This window comes from Aythya fuligula, chromosome 2 (genome assembly GCF_009819795.1).
Source record: "Aythya fuligula isolate bAytFul2 chromosome 2, bAytFul2.pri, whole genome shotgun sequence".
In the NCBI taxonomy this organism is placed as follows: domain Eukaryota; kingdom Metazoa; phylum Chordata; class Aves; order Anseriformes; family Anatidae; genus Aythya; species Aythya fuligula.
This window is the reverse complement of record NC_045560.1, coordinates 152039476-152055904: the sequence shown is the minus strand read 5'-3', so window position 1 is coordinate 152055904 and position 16429 is coordinate 152039476. Positions and strand designations below refer to the sequence as shown.

At 43.7% G+C, this 16429-nt stretch overlaps 1 protein-coding gene across 1 annotated transcript in view; it reads left to right on the top strand.

The window, feature by feature from the left end:
* Positions 1-275: 275 nt before the first annotated feature.
* Positions 276-16429, top strand: part of ST3GAL1 (ST3 beta-galactoside alpha-2,3-sialyltransferase 1) — a 74458-nt gene continuing 58304 nt past the window's right edge. Inside the window, exon 1 of the mRNA XM_032182058.1 lies at positions 276-345. The gene's annotated coding sequence lies outside the window, so the exon portion shown is untranslated. The remainder of the gene's footprint in view (positions 346-16429) is intronic.

Here is a 16429-nt window from a genome sequence, read left to right as displayed (position 1 = left end):
GGCCGGCGGGGACGGGCTGTGCGCGCACCTCGTCTCCCGTGCGCATCTCGTCTCCTGCGCCTCCTGCATCGCGCATCAGCCGCGGAGAGCCGCGGAAAGGGGCGGAGGGGGGCAGAAGGGGGCGGCTCCGCCTTTGCCCGACTCCGAGGAGGGGCCGCCGGGGGCCCCGGCTCCTTCCACGTGGCTGGGGGCGCGCTATATGAGCGGGCAGGAAGCCCTGCCGGGGAGGGAAGGGGAGGGACGGGGGAGCGTAGGCTGCAGCAGCTCGGCGAGGAGCCGGCAGCGATCGGTTCGCCCTTCCCTGGCCATGGGGTTTGGCCGCCAGCCGGCCCCCAGCGCCCCGCCGTGAGTACCGGGCTCCCTCCTCTTCCTTCTCGACCTCCTCCTCCCCCGCTTACCTGCAAATCCTCCCGCTCCCTGTGCTGCTCCTCGTTCGCCTAAGTTGGTTGTTATTATTATTTATTTTGGGGGAAGAGGGTGGCGACGTTATTTTGCTCATCTGGAAGCAGAGGGTGGCCCCGCCGGAGCCCGCAGCATCCTCCGCCGGCCGCTCCGGAGCGGGGCGGCTGCGCCCTATCCCGCCGGGCTGCGCCCCCAAAAATCCCCGGAGAGGGGCAAAGGTGGGCTGGGGGGCACGGAGAGGCTCCGGGCAGCCCCGTTCCGTGGCTGGGTGGCTGGGAAGAAGCCTAACGGAGTCCCACGCCCCGCTGTTTGTATGGATTCATTTCTTTGCTTATTTTATTATTTTTTTTTTCACTTGGGTGGGCTGTGCGGCGAGGGAGGGAAGGCAGTGTTGCTCCGTTAGGGGAAAGCAGGCAGGCTGCCTGAGGTACCAGCACATCCTTACTCGCAGAATGAATTTCCAGCGGAGTATAAATAACTAATCTCCGAGTTTGTTTGTTTGTTAGGTGTGTTGATGTTGTACCGGAGGTGTCTCAGTAGCAAACATGCAACCTTAGTCCTTGTAATGATTGATTTTAGTTTGGGCAGAAATTGAAAACAAACGTTTAAAAAATGCCTGGATGTATATTTACTCCTTTGAGACACGCAGGATTTTTCAACTCTTTGTAAAGGTTGAGGGTGTATGTGTCCAATACACAGAAATAACTCTTTCATATAATTGTAAGTCTAAATTATATATTTGCCTGCTGGGCACACATGTTAAAGGAAAAACCTCCCTAATTATGGATCTTTCAGAGAGATTGGAAGGGTGACAAAGCCCTTGTAATCTTTTGGGTCAATTTTCATAAGCTCCAAAAGCTCTTTTTGAAAAGGAAATTAAACTTCAATGTGGAAAAGAGACAGGAAATTCGAGGATATGAAAAAGAAACTCCACCTTTTGCTCTGATCCCATCCCCGGGAGTTCCTTTACATTGGTGCTCTTTGGTGACAGAAGGGAAAATGAAGAGCCAGCCGCCTCTAAACAGTCTTCCTGCCACTTGGCAGTTGAGAAGATACTCAATTAGCAGCAGCACGCTCCTCCTGGGGGTTATTGACATGGCTGTAGCTGGAGGGGTGGCTGTGGGAAGCATCTGCTTTGAAATACTTGGATCTCTACTCGTGGTGTCCCGTGCGGTTCATGCCTGCCGGGGCCTTCTGCAGCTGATATGTTCACTCCTCCTCAATTTTTAGGGCTTTGTCCAAAGCCTGTGCGACTCTGCCCGCTGTTTGTAATGGCTTGGCAGAGCTGCTCTCCTGTTAGAATTTGGGGTTCACCCCAGGGACTATCTCTGGCTTTTGGCAGTGGCCAGTGGCTATCTGCAGGGCATGGCTGTGTGCCCCTTTCCTTCTGGGAACTTGATAGCTTTTAACCTGTTTGGACACACTTTCAGGTGGAGGTTGGGGGTGGGGAAGGGAATGATTGGATAAATGAAGGTGGATTTTTTTTTTTATAAGTTAAGGGCATTTATTTTCTTGATCATCCCTGAAACAGTAAAAATCCTGGTGTGGGTCCATGGTGAACTTGGTGCTCTTCCTCTGCCAATTTCTCACTTTATTTACTTTGTTTTGTTGCTGCTGTAGGATAACATTTCAGCAGGCTTAAATCCTTTACCTTAGCAAAGACAAAACCCTGGACTATGGTCCTCCCAAACCTTTTTTTTTTTTTTTTTTTAACAATATTTTTTTAAAGTACACTCCTGTCTGATATACTTGTATTGTACCTTTCTGCTAGTAGTATGTAAGAGCACAGTCTCATACAGAGCAAAAGGAGAGAAAAATCCAATTCCCTATTCTTTTGGCTCAGTCAATTTGTGCACAGTTGGACTGTGCGGTAGAGACAGCTGTTTGTATGAATTTTTCACGCATCCCAACCAGAAAGGTACCTGCAACCTTGTTTGCAGTTTTTTCTTCCAAACTTGATGATATTAGTAATGGTGATAGCATCTCAGCTGAGGAAGGGAACTTGTAACACTAAACATCACTTCATTTAAGGTTTTGGATCTGCTTATCAATTCGGTTTTCTTTTGATGGAAAACTGGGAGTTATTTGAGGGGAAATCAGGGTCATGTAGATGGCAGTTCCATCTTCTTGGCTATAACAGCATCTTTTATCCCAGATACATTGTAAATGCTGTCATTAAATGATGGTAATAATATGTTTTTATTAAGAGCTTCTTTCAAAGGTATTTTTGAAAGTGTGGTGAAGCAGAAATGTGCTTCTGAAAGCAAAAGAGTAAGAGCAAATCTAGCTCCACAGAAAATTTAAAGTGCTGTTAATCCCACCACCTGGTGGAGCTTTTTATGGCGCCAGCTGAGGGAACACAGAATAAGGATGCATTTTTGTGTTTGGTTTTATTAGTCAGATGCTCTGTGTAGAGTTTCTTTAACTTTTTTTTCTTTCTCACACCAGACTCTTACCAGTCAGAACAAACAAATAGTAGAGAGTACAGTTGTGGCCAATAATCCTAGTTTCACAGTTCAGGTTTTGTCAGTAGTATTTAATCTGCTTCACAGCCAGATATACTGGTCAATAGGTGTCTCTGTACAATACATAACAAACACGTATGATCAGCTGCAATAAGACATTTCCCCGTAAGTCCATCTGCATGGAGTTTGGCCTTGGAACGGGGACAGAATTTATATTGCTCCAGCAGGGCCAGCAGTCGCTCCCGTGATGCTGGCTGTGATGGCATGCAGCCATTTCAGTGTGCACAAACACCTTGGGTCTCACTCAACCCAAGTACTGGGGATCTGGGAATGGGGCATCTGTTGGCGATGCTCCCATCCATGCCTCCTCTTTCCCCCTGCAGTAGCACGGTGATAGTGTTTAGCTTCCCCACAAGTCTTTTGGAGCAAACCAGCCATTGCTAAACGACAATTTATTTACACAGGCAAGGAGAAATAGCTTCTTGGCAACTGTATACACAGCAAATGCTGATTTTTCTATTTTAACTTCTGCTTCTTGGCCTAGCTGCGATGGCAGTTGGCTTGTTTGGAGGATGGCAAGTTACCTACTGAAAAGATAGCAAATGCAGGGAGGGCAAACGCCAGCCCAAATCTGCTCTTTCCCCTTGGGGTACCCATCTTTGCTGAAATACTTTACACTGGTTTTGGCCCCAAAGAGCTTTCATAATAATCTAAAGGATTTCTTAACCTTCTATATCTTCTATCTATTCCATACTTTGCAGAAGAGAGTACAGTGTTGACAGTGTCTCATCTAAAGTAGCACTCACCTGTAGGTAGGTGCATCAGTGATGTAAGAGACAGATTTCTTCCTCCTGTCCTTCTTTCCCTTACAGCACCCTTTTTATTTTTACTTTCAAAAGCAGAATGATGCTGGCATAGAGCACACCTGTAACCTGGGCATCCAAAAGCTATTTATTCTTACTTAAGAGCCTTTCTCAAGTGGAAGAATGTTTTTAACAGCCAGTTCCCCTTTAAAGATACATTGAATGTTTTCATTAGAAAGGTATCAGAGTAACCTCAGTTAGCTTTGTACTAATAATTTTGCTGTGAATATTACTATAAAAATTTCCTGAGCAGCCTGTAGATTCACTACAATCGTGTGCTGTGAGTTCTACCCATAGGACAAAACTGGAAGGGGAAGGCAGATCTGGAGCCTTAAAGCTTGGTCTGTTGCACAGAAATTTCATGCCTTCTTAGTCCTGAGCAGGTGAGGTGAAAATGCACCTTGGACTGTGTGCACAGTATGATTTTTTTTTATTTTTTTTTTTAAACCCCTAAATTTGCAACTCATTTCTCCAATCTATCCATAAACAAACTTAAGGAAGGTTGTTGATCTTAATCTGTGGATCTGTTTACTTCAGCCATAATGTATTTGAACCACCTAAAATAATGTCTAACAACTTACTGGATAAAGTATCTGACCAGGAAAAGAGAAACTTTCTACTTATCTGATATTGCTGAAAAAGGATAAAACAAGGTTGTATGTGCCTTTTAATAAGGCCAAGTGTTGAAGAGATGCCTTTGCCCCTTTCTGATGTATGTAGTCCTGCTTGACTGCAGAAGAACCTGCAAAATGAAAACATAAGTCAGAGGTATGGAAGTTAAAAAATAATCTTTTGACTGTCTACGATTTCTCATGCCCCAGAGTAGAATTGCAACAGTGAGGAATGTTGTATTAGTAATATTCCTAAGAACACATCTGTATGGGACAGGAGACTGAAACGTGCAGGCAAGCTACAGTTTATGCATGGTTATATTGCTTTTATTTTGCATTTGTTTTATTGTTTTGCATGTTTATATTGCTTTTATTGCCACAGTATCTGAGACAGAAGGCAAGAGATGAACCCAGGCTTCAGCTCAGGAAGGTGGTAAGTCCTGTGTGCCTCTCAAGTCCTGGGTGGTGTGATCCATCTGGTCCCACTGGTGAGGTGAATAAATGGCTTTGCAGTCCATCCAGAGCAGAGTTCCTCTCTGGGCCAGCCTGGTGTTTGAAGGTAGATTCAGCTCATTGCCCAGCAGGCACCTGAGTACCATGAATACTGTTCATGGCTTCGGGAGCTTGATCTCCACGGAGAGCCTGGGATTGCAGTTGTCTACCCATAGGCACCTGTTTTTCAGCATCTTATATATGATGTGACTTTTGTTTCCTAAATGTAGTTACTCAGTGCCATTTGAACTGATCTTCTGGAGCTGGCTCAGGAATCTGTCTCTTGACACCTTGTGTCATCATATTTGGACCCCAGGAAGATGGCTGATTTCTAGGACACCTCCAGTGGCCTCTGAAACCTGTTATGGTCAACTGAATCATCCCTTCCATGAACTGTGGGAGCTGGATATGTTTTCTGGGCACTAATCTTTAACTTATAAAACATTATCAGCTTAAGTGTCTGTGCCTACTTAGGAGGCAAATTCATTAGAAGGTTTGTTTCCTGTCTCATGTGTCTCTGTTGTTCTGGAAACATCTCTGGACCACCCTGGCATCCATAAATGACAGCCACAGAGGAACCACTATCAGCCTTTTGATCGCTTTTCCCTTTCTTACCCAGTCTTCTCTTTCTACTGGTGTTGAGTTTCCCATGGTGTAGCTTGTAAATAGCCGACTCAAATCACTTAACAGAAAATATCCTGTGAGGATGTGAGAAGCTCCTGTAGTTGGGGTTGTACAACATGCATAGCTGTGAATAGCTGTAAAGTAAAGAAAACGGAGCTCTGGGGGACAGGGAGCATTTTGCAGAAGAAACTCTCAATAACAGTGGTAGAAACTTGCTCTGAAGCGTGAGGGGAGGTTAGGGATGTCAATTGTAAAAACTGTAGTAATTGTTCACATACAATTCTGGGGGAAAAGGAGGGTGGAACTTAATTTGTTCCTGGCTTTCTGGCACTTTGAACTGCTCTTGATTAAATTGCTTAATCTGTACCGACATGTGTGTCCCTCTGCTGGGAGAGTGAGACTTTCGCCCGCATACTAGACGACGAAGCCTTTGGGCAGAGACTGGGTGCATTATTTCCAAGGGGCAGACAGGAAATCTGTAAACCTCATAAAATGACAGCTGTTTCTGTCAGCTGATGGCTGGGTATAGTGGAGTGCAAATGAGGCACAATAGAGATGGTTGTACCCTGCATCTGGTGACAACTGTTTGAAGTGCAGAGTTCTTGCTCGGAGGACATCATCTGAATAGACCTCTTGTTCTTTAGTAGATCTTCTATTTCTTTAGAGGTCCTTTCTCTCGGCAGCAGTTTTTGATGTGAGCTCAGCCCTCTGTAGTTCTTCACCCTGAAGAGTTAGAGTGGAAGAGGAAGCGGTGGCTGTGGTCAGAGCCTGCTGGGGCTAAACGTTCACTTCTGACACAGGACTGCTGCTGACAGAGGTGCCCACACATACTCTAGGTGTCCCTAAAACTCCTCTGAGCCAGACCAATTGCTATCCATCCCCTTGAAAGATGGTTCCGCAGAGCAAAAACTGGCACAGTGAAGCTTAGGTATTAAACTGGATGCAAGTCAAAAATGTCTCTGGACTAGATAATTACTACTGATGTTTTTCAGGTTTGGTGGATTTTTGCAATTTTTTTTTTTTTTAGCTTTGATGTACCAACACAAAACAAAGGTAGTTCCTTCTAAAGGGCATCACATTACTTCTGGAAGCTGGTTACTCAATCAATGACTTGAATGTACATATCTGAAATACTGTATGTGCTGACACATCACAGTACTGTACCAGCTCAACAAAGAAATCTAATTCTATCAAATCTGCCAGCTCAGTTAATGACCCTGCCAGGGAAGCATAAGGCATCACCTCCAGATTTTTAGGTAAGAATCATGTTCCATATCTCCAGCTCAAATTCAGTGAACACCACACATGCTCAGAACTGGATTTCTTTTTAAGATACCTGCTTACATTATGGTGCAAAAACAATCAAATTGCAAGATGTCATCTGAGTATTTGGGTCGGAACATACCAGCCTGCAGAAAGCCCTGGTTTGGGATTAGTGTAGAACTAGACTGGTGATAATTCATCTTGAGACCTCTACAAAATTGTAGAAAAGAACATGGTGTAGAGCTACCTACAACTTGAGTTGGAGCTGATCTTACAGTATGACATTGTCTTCTTTTATGTTGCTCTTAACTTGGTGACAAAACTGAGAAAAATACTGGTATATATGGATTCAATAGAAAGCTAAATTAAACATAATGAGGTCATGGTAACTTTGGTTTTGATCAAACTAAGTGTTTTTGGTTTGCACGGCACTGGGGGGACTGCAGGGGTGGCTTCTGTGAGAAGAGCCCAGCAGCTGCCCCATGTTAGATAAGGGCCAGTTTTAACTCACTCCAAAGGACTCTGCTGGCCAGAGACAAGCCACTAAGAGATGTTGTTTGTGCCTCTGTGAGAGCAGATTTAAGAAAAGAGGGGGTGGGGGAACTTCTCTGCAACAGCAGCTGTGGGAGAGAGGAATGAGAACCATCCCTGAAACCCCCCAGGTGAGTGCAGCAGGAGGGCAGGAGGTGCTCCAGGCAGGCAGCAGCAGTTCCCCTGTGGCCTGTGGAGAGGCCCCTGGTGGAGCAGGCTGTCCCCCTGCAACCCATGGGTCCCACATGGAGCAGATCTCCACGCTGCAGCCTGTGGAGGAGCCCCCCGTGGAGCTCAGCACTTACAGGCTCAGTTCAGGAAGGACGGCATCCAGTGGGAGGGACCCCACAGGGAGCAGGGGCAGAGAGGGACCGTGAGGGAGCGGCAGAGATAAAGCTCAAGAAGATGTATGAGGGGTGAAGATGTCTTTAGTTTGCTTTTAGTTTCTCAGTGCTCTATCCTGTTAGTAATAGGTAATAGTATTAATCAGCTGAAACTGATTTATAACTGATGACCTCATGCTGAGTCTGTTTTGCCTGTGATGATAATTGTTGAGTGATCTCCCTGTCCTTATCTCAACCCTTGAGCCCTTTCTGTTGTATTTTCTCCTTTCTATTCTATTTTCTCCTTTTTACCCCCTTTCCCTTTGAGGAGGGGGAGTGAGTGAGTGGTGGAGCTCAGCTGCCCACCCAAGTAAAACCACCACACAAGGCATTCTTGCTTTTTGGTTCACTTAATCTTAATTCCAGGTCTATTTCAAACTCTTTGACATGGTCAAAATTATTTCTTTTGAAGAATCCAGAAGGAAATTCTGCCTTTAGAAATGTCAGAATAATTCCTCTGAATTTGACACGGCTTGCACTGACACCATTTATGTTGGCTGATGGCTATGTTGAAATTATGCCTGAATTTGGATTTTCGTTTCTTGTCTGTGAAATGATTTTTCTATTTAAGTTGTTAATGTTCTTCAGAAGGTTCACCCAGCTTTTCTCTTGGGAGCAATTCTGTGGATTTTGAATAAATAAAGAAAGGATCAGTCCTGTGGCGTGGACTTCTAAGAATTAGAAATCTCCCTTCTTGCTCTTTTCTTTCCAGAATCTTCTGCTTTTCTCCTTTAGGTAATACTCGCTGTTTTGGGAAGCAATACCTGTATGATCAGGTCTCCTGTGGTTTCAGACTTCATTTTACAGATGGATCTGCTGTTCTTCCCAACCATTTGGCTTAAATCTCGTCTAAAAATTCACCCTGAAATGTAAAAAATGAACTTTTTGCTTGCCCTTTACCTTGCTAACATAAGTTCAACATCAAACTTACAGAATCAAAATACAGAGTGTGAGAGGTTAAAAGCTTTACCAGAGCTTTGGGGTGAGCCTTCTTTGTTTCTCTTCTGTTCCTCTCCTTTCTGAATACACACTGAAATATTCTTCAGTCCTACTGTCCTGGTACCCTCCTGTGTTTCTCATCCCCTCATTTGCATGTCTCCTCACCACTCCCTGTACCACAAATGTTCCTTGCTAGAGGAGAAAAGACTATTGCAGGTTATTTCTGTCTCTCCTGCTACTCCCTTGACTCTGCAACGTTTTGTCCTCTGCATGCCCAGTTCTGAGAGAACCAAGACATGGGAGGGTGGAGGACATTTAAACTTTGCACCTGAGGTCATGTGTGTGGCAGTGGGAAGATGTGCTTGGGGCTGAGAACCTGGGACCTCCTCCCATCTCAGCTTCATTTTACCAGCTGCAGATGACAGCATTGGACCTTTGTTTCCTGAAGGCTGAATTCATCCTGTAAGATGCACAGAGACTCCAGTAAAGGTAAAAGCACTGCTCTTTTTAACTAACAGCTTGATTTCTGAATCGGGGAACTAAAAGATGATCTTCATCCTCATGGACAGTAGAACTTTAGGGACAGGACATTGGCTTCAGCAATTCACTGTCAGCCACTCCACCGAGTAGTGCAGTTGTTGCCATGGTTTGGCATATCACCAACAAAAATCATCTCAGCTTCTGCTTTGTCAGCTGTGGTGATTGATACCTGTGCTGCAGGAACAGTTTAATTTGGTACTCCTTTCCAGATGGCAGTTGTTGTGGTGCTTCTGCTTGCTTGGTTCCTGAGACCTTACAGAGCAATGGAAAGTGTCTCTGCCAGTCGCTCACCGTGACTGTTGCAGTAGACTTATGTGAATATTGCAAAAATACACATGCAAAAATAGAAACTGCTTTAGACCAGAAAAGCTAGAGGAAAAGCCTGTAACATGGTAGCAGGATGTGTGAAATAGCAGCTGCTGCACAACTTCTCAGATAGCATGATAAAACTGTAGGGATGCTGGAGCCATCTCAGATGGCCACTTCATTAGCTTGCTAGGTCAATGATATATGTGTATGCTGGGAAACAACCTAACAAAGCAAGCCCATTAAAGAGTGTACTGATTACAGACAAATTTTCCCCAAGGCCACCACATTAGGTTTGATAAGACTTGTTTAACTGTAGATAGCTGTGTGCAATATTCAGGTGCTTTTTGGCCACTTTGAGGAACTGGAACTGTTTGTGCATCTGTAAAGTATGTGTTCTGTAAAATATTTAAGGACACTGGAGAACGGTGATGCATGGTCCAGACAGAGGAAAAATGGAGTAATCTGGGTCTCTTGCAAATGGAATTTCACTCAAGTTACAGGAAACAAATGTGACAAACTGAGATACCTCCTATTTTTTCTCATATTCTTAAAGATCATGGAAGCTTTCGGGGGGAGAAAGTACTGATAATATATAGGTCCTCTGAGTGTTGCTGTGATTCTCACAGGTCAGACTAGACATTAGGAAAAAATTTCTTTACTGTGGGGGCTGTCAAACTGTAGAACAGGCTTCTTAGAGAGCTGGCTGATGTCCCATGCCTGCCAGTGTTTGAGGCATATAGGTAATGCCTTCAATAACGTGCTTTAACTTTTGGTTAGCCCTGAAGTGGTGAGGCAGCTGGATGATCTTTGTAGGTCCCTTTCAACAGAACTATCCTATTCCAACAGTTAAATTACACTGCTGTGCATTGGGTGTAGATGCCTGCTTAAGACATTTGTGCCCTACTTGGGCTTTTATTAAAGCACTCTAACTCTGGCACTGAGGATGGCCAGTGCCTCAAATGGAAATGAGCCTCAAGCAGCTACATAAGTGGTTGTGTGGGCAAAGAGCAAAGGAGCAGGAGATGGATGCTGGCTGTTGAAAAATACAAGGTTGTTGAAAAGTACAAGGTGGTACAGTAATTGCAGGAGCTGCTGAAACATTTGCTGATAGCAATGAAACAAAGAAGTTCAGAGTAAGTTGTCTCTCTGCAAGGCAAGAGTCTCCTGTCAATACTGGGTTGAGTATAAATATTGGCTGAGTAAGCTGCTATGTAAGTGCAATTCATTTTGGGATTTTTTAATAGGGGAAAACTGGAGGTTTGGATGGAAAAGAATCAATAGGTTACAATTACCATCCCAGCTCGCTTGGAAAGGAATGTCTGTGTTTCTCACAGTGAGAGAACAGGCTGCTCTTCTCTGCTGTTTTCTGACCTGTTGGAGTAGGAGAGCGGCTCTGTTGTGCCTTTGCTTCCACCTGCTTAAAGGGAGGGCATGCTTATCCTTTACCTATAGCTTTGAAAACAGTGGACAAAGAATGCTTTGTTAAGCCAAAACATCACTAGAATAAGCCAGAAGTGCTCAGCGTGGTCACTGCTGCTATTGTTTATTAGAGAAGAGCTTCCATCTGCCCCAGTCTAGACAGTAGCTCTTTGTCCCTGGGGCTTAAAATACCCAAATCCAGTGTGCTGATGGGGAAACAATCCCACAAAGTCCCGTGTTTGCCCCATTTAAAGTTAATATTTTGGAAAAAGCGTAGTTCTTCTGTGGGAACAAGCCTGACCAAGAGCTGGATGTTAGTGCAGCTGAGAGCAAAGCTTCGATCCTTGTTAGGCAGGCTGTCAGGGCCCTGCACATCCCAGCTTTCTTCTTTCGTGCATGTGTGAATTTCTTAATGAGGCTTTGCTCAAAATGTCAACTTCCCTAATTTATCTTGCCACATGCAAACTTAGAGGTTTTCTGTATCTTTATGAAAAATATCCAGCAGAGCTTCATTTTGGGAAAACGGCATTTCATTGAGGTGTCAGTCGGCCCTAAGATTGTTTTTGGAGCCACTAACCACACTTCTGGCATGTCTTTGAGTCTGGAAATGTGTACTAGTAGTCTGGCTCTTGTCTGCCAGCAAAATCTTGTGCTGTTACTCTCTTGCTTTGAAATTTACTGTCTGTGATATGCGGATGCAGAAGATATTGGTTTGTATCCTCAGTGAGGAGCTTCTTGAGGAACAGACTGGAGGCAGAACAGGAGACACCCATCCCTGAGTTCCTACTTGAACCTGGTGCACTTGCTGTGTGTGTTTCAGATTTCCTTGGCATAAATACATGCACTGGGTGTTGGATCACCAGGGTGGAGCGTAACTCTTTCTTTCACCTCTTAGAAGAAACCAATTGGCTTCTCAAGGCGGCTCTTCTATAGGGTGAAGCGTGGTGCTGTTGAAACTGGTGCTGCCTGCTCCTGTGCTGCTGACCTTGTTCTCAGTTAAACTGTGAGGTGTTGCATTCAGCTGCTGGCGCCTGAGGGTCAAGTTGAGGGTAAAACCAGGTTAGACTTGCTCATTTGGAAAAGCATCCCCCTCAGACGTCCTGGCCTCTACAAAAGGAACCGCTTTAAATTTGTCAAAGCCCAAATCCCTTTTTTTATACTTTTGTATCTAATCAGGTTTCATTTGACAAATGTAGCTCTTAGAGATGGAAATTCCGTTATTAAGGCACTGACACTTTTCTGAATATTAAAAAACCCTCTTGCTTTTACAGCTGTCAAAATCAATCTTTCTGATCTCCCCTTGAGCTGCCATGCTTTCTTCTGAGCTGATTGCTGCTCCCGGGCAGGTACGTGGCAGCATGGCTTTGGCTGGTGCTGACAATATTGACTTCCAAGGAAATTAAGGTGTTTCTGCTTCTAGGACCAAGCACTGCGTTTGGTTTTTAATCCTCTTTTCCATCAGGAATAAATGCTGCATGACTGTTTCACCTTTCTCCAAGAGAGAATAGGGTTGTGCACGGTAACCTTGAGTATAGACTTGTCATATCTAATGAGCTCATTAGGGCTTGATCAGCTCATTACCTGGAGACTCTTTAGAAGACAAGACTGAAATATCTTACAGAGACAGAGTGGGTAGTGTGCTTCTCTCTGAGTCAGCACAGGGCTGTTGCTCAGCACATGTGTTAGAATCGATTGCTGAAGGTCTCATCTGCTTAATGAGACTTGCAAAGCATCTGACTTCTCCTGATCTCTAGAGCACATGGCACTTTTATGAACAACTGATGATACGGGTTTCCTTATCCAATTCCAACAGGACTCTTTTCAGCCTGCATAGCAGAGTACTTTTCTTAGACCTGTCTGTCATCACCGTCCGAGAGTCCTGTTAAAGGTACAAAAGGATAAAAATTTACTTTCTTGCAAAGTTACCCATTCAGATTTCCTCCCCTTCCTGAAGGAAACTTTCATAGACGTGACAGCACTTGGAACTCCACTTATAGCTCCTATTGAAATTCAACTTCCTGTCCAAAGTTATTGGGATGTGGGATTTTTTTTCCCTCCCTCAAAGGTCAATTTACTTTGCAAAGAGTGCACAGTGTAAGATTTTAAACCTGATGCATGAACTTTAAGACATGTTACAGAAACCCATAGAAAGCACCTTAGGTGTGGGAAAATTAAAGATTGAAGAATTGGTTCTTTGGGAGGTGCAGAACAAAGAAACGGACTTGGCATCCAGAATTAAAGGTGCCATACAGTTAGTCTGCTCAGCAGGCTGCTTTGGGAGGCATAAGCACTGTAAGCATCGTGGCAGAGAGACTGAACTGCTCCACATCAAATGAGAATAGTATCTGTGTAGGCTTATGCTATCTTTCTCAGCAGGTGATTTTTGTAGTTCTCCATTTCTTGTGAGATTTGTATCTTGATCTAAATATGAAAGACATGTCTTAGCCTCTTTTGCCAGGTTTTCCCATGCGTACACTCAAACTGGTGCACAGGCACAAGCATTATGAATGGCAAAACTTGTATCCTTTTGATATAGTTGCACAGTAATGCATAGTTCGATCAAGCTGGTAACTTTGTTTTTGATCTTACCAAAAAAAATAAGTGAGGTATTCACTGGCACATGTCTTCTTGTTGCCTGAACCTTCAAAAGAGGTGTCAGAGGAAGGACACAAGTGACTTTCACATGACATTGCATTCATTTGTAAGGGCACTGTAATTCTTGTTGAGATGCTTCTTAAGGTTGTTAAATGCATCTGGCAAAAGCTCTGCTTATGTTTTCCTTTGATATATGCCCGGAACCAGAGACAGATGCTGTAAATCAAAGTAATTAAATGCGTTCATTTCTTGTAAAAGATGGTTACTGTAGTTCATTTCATGGTTCAGGGGTCAGGAGTGGTCTTTAAATACAACTGTGCTCTGCCTGTGTAATTTGATTTTTTAATATTATTTTTATTTCTAATTGCAAGGCTTATTTAGGAACTTTGTAGGCAAAATAATTTTTCAAATGTCTTCTGCTGGGTGTTAGCAGCAATGCCGAGTCTTTGCTCCTCAGTTCAGAGGCAGAATGGGAGAGGGACATGCTGAAGGAGAATTTCTTAGTGCTTAGAAGAATTAGAATAAACCCAGCAAGCACATGGTTTGTGCTTAGCTCTGAGAGCCTGAATCTGATCCTGCTCTTACTAATCTCTAAAGGGATTATTCCTGATTTACACCATGATGAATGAAATCAGAATCTGGCCCTAAAAGCCTATTTGTACTTCAGACATTGTTTCAAGGCAGCTGACCCATGAGTATGAAAAAGCAGCTTGGCTTCCCGCAAGTTAATTGTTTAAATTTGTCAAGCTAAGTGGACTATAGTTTGTTTAGCAGGGTTTATTTTAAACTACAGATTCTTTATCCAAGGAACAGTATGGCACAAACTCAGGCTAGAATCCATTTACTTCTATTGGACTAATATGAGATGGTAACCAGAAGACCCTCTTTGGTACATCACAGTGCTCTTTATTTGCATAGTAGCTTTTGTCTAAGGATATTAAATAACTCCTTCGTTGCAATTCTGGAAGCTGTTCAGCCAGACAAGTCTCTTCAATGACCTGCAGTGACTCTAGATGCTAGCAGTGAAGCAAAAATAAGCAGCTGCACTAGGTCTGTGGTCATGAGTGACATCTATAAGAAAAGGTCTTCAACCAAGAATGGGGTGAAGCTGTTAGCTGAAAATACTGGGGTTTCTGAAATAAAGGTTACAGCATGCCTATTTGCTGTGAAGAAAATTGATCTTTCTTAGCACGAGTTCAGCTAGTGCTCACTGAGACAAGTACCCAAGGCGAACATACAGCTTTGGGGTGGGAAAGCACAGTTCGGTCACCTTTGGATCATTGTGGCCAACTGCTTTACAGTCCCCAGCAGATATGCTTTTTTGATTGTCTACATGCTCATTTTGAAGGCTGTATTTATATCATAGCTGTCAGTATTGTGATAAAAAGGAAAGTGGAATACACCTTTTCATAGGTCTGCTCGAAAGGAAACTAATATCTTATATACCCTTGCGTATGAGCAACTCACATTTCTTGTTGCTGTAAGGCACAATTTTGCTGTAGCAATACACATTGTGCAGTCCCAGAGAGGAGACTTCAGCAATTCAAGCTGAGATGCTGGTGAGTGATGCTCTGAGAAGTTTGCACCAAGAATGAAACCCTGGTAGACTTTGTCTGTAGCTTGTGCAAGCATCCCAGAAAAGGATGCAGTGTCTTCTCGTCTGCCAATGTGTGCGTCAGCCTGAATCTGCTTCATCAAAAACAAGCAAAGCTGGAGCTCCTTTTGGAGCTTTTTCCATTTAATTAAATCACTCTAGAAAGTCTCTTCATCTGTATCTATGCTGTAGAGTGATAGACTTTTTACCCCAATTCATTTTTGCTCTCAGATGGTCCTGCTAAGGCTGAAACTGCCGCAGATGTAGAGGTGGAGAAACTTCCAAATGCAGCACGTGCCTGATACAAACTGCACTGCCTTACCAAACTGGTTAATGTTGTTGAGCTGACAATTCTGTAATGTAGAAAAAGCTGCATGTTATTGGCCAAGCACTTCATAATTTTCTGGTATTTCTATAAATGGATGCCAGCACTTGGAAAAATTAAGTAATTTTTAATTGAAAGGATATGATCAGTAGGTGATTACTTTGTAAAGTGCCTTGGATGTATGCTGTGCTGTAGAGACAAGCCATCTGGAGCAAGCCTGTGGTTTGGCTTCTGTAATGAGTACTCACAGACCACGATGCCAAAATGACCAGCTTTATTACGTAGATGAAGATCTTGAGTAATTCAATTCATTTTCACAGATCTAAATGAACTAAAATAGGATCACAGTTTGGCCCAAAGTATTGATTTGCTGCTCTTAAGTATTAACTCAGGATCATCAGTGTTTCTTCCAGTATCCTCAATACAACCAGCCACCACAAATCAGATTATTGAATTGCTTCCTCTCTGTAGCTTTTACCAAATTTGTTGTGGCCAGAATTTCTCTCTGTTTTTAGTTACAAAGCCCAGAGCTTACATAGCTGCAGGGTACCTGGGCAATTATGGTTACAGGTTACATATGTGGAAAATACAGGAATTCGGCTTTTACAAAAACTTGGCACTTCTCATCACGTAGGTTGTTCCAGAGACCCCAGAATAGTTGTTAAATCCTTGGGGTGACTTTCCCACTGACTTAGCAGGGTATGACTTGTTAGCCAGTGACCGAGTGGCTCTGCAGTTCCTCTCTTTGTTGTTTTTCCAGCTGAAGCCTTATGTTGCATTTTGCTGATGTTGTGGTTCAACCTGGCAGGCAGCTGAGCACCACACAGCCACTTGCTCACCCTCCCCAGGGAGAGAATCGGAACGGTAAAAGTGCAAGAACTCATGGGTTGAGACAAAGACAGTTCACTAGGTTGAGTAAAAGCTACATGCGCAAACAAAGCAAAAAAAAAGGAATTTGCTTCTGATCAGCATGCAGGTATCAGCCACTCCCAGGAAAGCAGGGCTCATCATACGTAAGGACTTCTTGGGAAGACAAATGCCATAACTTCAAACATCTCCTGCTTCTTCCTCCTT